This window comes from Orycteropus afer, unplaced genomic scaffold (assembly GCF_000298275.1).
Source record: "Orycteropus afer afer isolate SDZICR_OR568_19922 unplaced genomic scaffold, OryAfe1.0 scaffold00149, whole genome shotgun sequence".
Lineage (NCBI taxonomy): Eukaryota > Metazoa > Chordata > Mammalia > Tubulidentata > Orycteropodidae > Orycteropus > Orycteropus afer.
The window spans coordinates 2027914-2032371 of record NW_006921736.1 but is presented as its reverse complement, the minus strand read 5'-3'; positions in this window follow the sequence as shown (position 1 = coordinate 2032371).

Here is a 4458-nt window from a genome sequence, read left to right as displayed (position 1 = left end):
TTTACTCATGTTTCTTTTTGCAACTCATCTTTACATTTAATTTAATTTTTTTTTTCTCGGCAAGCATTCTTTAGATTTTCTTTTAGTGAAGGTCAGACTCGTCAATAAAACATTTGTTTTGTTTTGTTTTGTTTTAGTTGTATAACTCCCTGTTATGATAGATTGTGTGAGTAAATTATTCTTCTTTGGGGGAAATTATGTCTGACACAAATTTCACAGACTTTCTACTTCATGTTCCAGGTCCTGAAGGGGTTGCTGTAAATAAGAAGAAATGAATGATCAGAAGTGGAGAAATTAAAGAAACACTCACACAAACACAAGATTACTCTTAGGAATTATGTAGGGTGTCAAGCATAGATATAATGAGATCCCAAGACTGATAATAAATCTTAATCTTACATCAAATATTTTAACTGAATAAAATTGCCTTCTTGTTGATGTACTCACAATCAGAAAATAAAAATGTTAACATAAAACTAACTTACACTAATATCACTTAGTTGTTTTTGCATATTAGGAATCCACAAAATATTTTATTTGAGAAGATCCTATTAACTACACCAAACCAAAGAATAACAGATGTATTTTGTCCTCAGATATATGATTCTGTATGTGCTTTTTATTATTTGACATAGTTCCTTATGATATACTGTAATTGTTGGTTTTTAAATCAGAAGTATATATTTTTTCTGCTTTACATTAGCTAATACATAGCTGGACAATGAATAAGGAGGACCGAAGAAGAGTTGATTCTTTTGAGTTGTGGTGTTGGTGAAGAATGCTCAAAGTACCGTGGACTGCTAAAAGAACTAACAGGTCTGTCGTGGAGGATGTGCAGCCAGAATGCTCCTTGGAGGCAAGAATGGCCAGACTTCGTCTCACATACTTTGGTCAAGTTGTCAGAAGGGACCATTCCCTGGAGAAGGATGTCATGCTTGGTAAGGTAGTGGGTCAACGGAAGAGGGGAAGGCCCTCAACAAGATGGACTGACACGGTTGCAGCAGAGATGGACTGAGCAGTGTTTCATTCTGCTGTGCATAGGCTCACTATGAGTCAGAGATGACTCAACAAGACCTAACAACACAAGAGATACAAAGCATTTGAAAAAACTTTTATAAGGATTTAGTTTATCTAGAATTTTATCTCATGAATCTATACCTGAATTTTTCTCTCACTGAAAGTGGGAACTAACTACAATTTATTATTTTTTTATTTTTTTACTGTAATTTGAGTGAAAGTTTACAGAGCTAATCAGTTTTCCATTCAACAATTCATACACATTTTGTTTCATTCCATTGATACAATTTACTTTAATTGCATGTTTTTCTTAAAATTCTTTAAATACTTTTAACCTCTCTCTAACATACTCTTTCTGGCTTGGAAGATAACTCGATGTATGTGATAAACTAGCCTACAAGAAATGAATTGTGATTGGTCCAACTAATGACAGTATAATTAACCTGTTTTTCCTTCAACTTTTTTCCTGGTAAACTAGTTCAAGAAAATATAGTATATTTCTTTAGTTTAACTGTCTCACTGACACAAAATACTGGCACAATGATTTATTTGTCTAATAGGGTAAAATTTCTTTTCTCTTATTAATAACTTGCTTCCATTACCTGCCTCATCTCTTGATGACATGTTTTTGTAATTAAGTATCTACTTTTGGTTAGTATATGAGATAAGAGCCAACTATTAAGGAAATTTATTAATTGTCTAACTGTTCATACTTTTTTTTTTTCCCAGTTGTTGTCAAGTAGATTCTGACTCATAGCAACCCCATATGTGTCAGAGTAGAACTGTGCTCCTTTGGATTTTCAAAGGCTGATATCGTGGAAGTAGATCACCAGGATTGTCATGCTTCTGGGTGCTTTTTTTTTTTTTTTTTTTTTTTTGCAGTGTTCTTTCTCTTCCCCTTCCATCTAGGTGCACTTTAAATGCCAACTTTTCAGTGAGTAGTTGAGTGCTTAACTCCTTTGCCACCCAGGGACTCCACTGATACTTCTATATTTTAATAATTTTATATTTTGATGATTTATGTCATGACCCAAGTTTTAGAAGTCTTTTGCTATGAGAGGATTAATTTCATGTGGATTTTAGTTTAAGAAGAGCAACAGTGCTGATATAATCATCACAACTTCTTGACAGAAACCACAGTTACCATCCCTTACATTGTACTCCCTTCTATAAGATAAATTATCTCATTTCATATTCAAAACAACAGTGGAAAGTAGATGAAACAGATATTCTATTCCTCAATTTAGAGATGAGAAGTATAAGCTATATGGATTTTAATTCACTTATGCAAGCCAGGACTTGATTCCAGAGTTTTCGTTTCTGTCCAATGTTCATTCCACTTGGTAAACCAAAACTTTCACTGATAAGAATCACTGATTTCTGTGTAAACTAGAATACCACATTAAAACAATTCTTGATCGCAAAGTAGAAGTAAATACAAAATTTTAATTTATTAACTTATTGTTACTCTTTTGACATTGGTCCTAGTTTGTTTAGACCTACACCTGTGTTATCCAATATAGTAGGTGTTAGTTCCATGTGGCTCTTGAGAACTTGAAATGTAGCTAGTCCAAATTGAAGTGTACTGCAAGTATAAAATACATGCTGGATTTTGAAGACTCTATATGTAAAAGAAACATGTAAAATATCTCAAAATTTTTAATATTGATTACATGTTAAAAACATTTTGTGAGTGTGATAGTTGTGCTATGTGTCAACTTGGCTGGACCACAATTCTGATGTGGGTTGTTCCAATGATGGGATCAGATGCATATGTTTTGAGCAGCCAATCCATTGAAAGTGAGTTTCCTTAGGGGTGTGGCCTGCTTCCAGTATATTTATGGACATTCTAGGAAAAGAGACACTCGTTTTTGGATCGGGATTCTGTTGTGCTGCCTACAACTGTCTGTGAGCCAACAATTCACCATTCAGCCTGGAGATCTCCATCATTCATTGGATTCAACAGGCAGTATACTGCTTGCCAACCTTGAGCTCCTCAGCCCCTGCAGCTGCATGAGTCGGGAAAAGCCTCCAGCTTGACGTTTGATCCAAGAACTTTGAACTTGCCAGCTTCTATAAGTGTGTGAGACATTTTCCTAAGATAAATTTCTCTTTCTCCATATACATAAGCTTTACTGGTTTTGTTTCTCTAGAGAATCCAGTCTAACACATTTGGTACCAAGAGTGGTTCTAGAGAGACAAAATCATAAGGCTGGGCTTCCTAAATTGATTCTCCAATTTGATTAATCGTAAAGACACTAGTGACCCTGCTTCTGTTAGTAAAAAGGGTCCTGCTAATCTGTGGCATGAGGTGGCAATGTTAATATGCAAAATATCACCACCAATAGATCAAGTACTTGTGAGAAGTGAGGCTCCGGGTGATCACATATTTGAGACTTTTCTGCAATTCTGTCAGCATGAGGAGTATAAGGAAGCTAGTTGGTTGATCCCACTTAACACTAGACAAAGTTGTGAAAGAGTGAGATGAGCTCTGGGCTGCTGAGTCACAGTTTAAGCACCACATAAAAGACCTGAATGTTTCCAGTTGTGCTCTGAAGGAAACCCTTATTTCTTCTAATAACAGAGCTGATACTGATGAAAACCAAACCCAGAATCTTATTGGAAGGGTGGTTGAATTACAAAGCCAATTAAATTACCAACCCAGAATGGTGTCTGAAGTTAAAGTAAGGGCATTGATTGGGAAAAAAATGGGATTCCGAAACCTGGCATGGGGACAAATGGGCAGATAGCCAGGAAAATAAGGATATTGAGCCTGTAATTCTGTTGAATCCCTCCCGCTCAAGGGATTACTGTAAAACCATTATCCCCTCCACCTCAGTTGATAAGATTAACCCAACTGTTCCTGCTGTATCACTGCCTGAGGCAGAGGCCATGGAAGACATTGCTGAATGTTCTCAGGAACTTCCCAACCACCCATTGTTGCTTCTATATCTGTAACTAAAGTTAAGTCCAAGCAAGTCCCAAAAGGTGAAATAGAAAGTGTGACTGAGGAGATGGTACGCCGAAAAGACCTACTTGATTTTACTAACATGTACAGAGGGAAACCTGGAGAATATATATGGAAATGGCTACTGAGGGTGTGGGATAATGGTGCAAGGAATGTAACATTGGATCAGTCTGAGAATATTGATTTAGGTCCATTAAGTATGGATTCTTCATTCAGTGTTTCAGCTCAAGAGATTAGATAAGGATCTAATAGTTTATTTGGTTGGCTTACTGAAACATGATTATGTGGTGGCCTACCTTAAGTTGGTTTGTCCTACCGTGGTGACGTGTTGATGTGAGTTTTTAGGCTGAGCCACTGGTGTTTCTAACCAGCAGGATGCACATGGTGTACAGGTATCATCCCAGCTTACAGACTGAGACAGACTAAGAAGAAGGAAGAGGCCATCCACTTCTCAAATAATTGGCCAGGGAAAA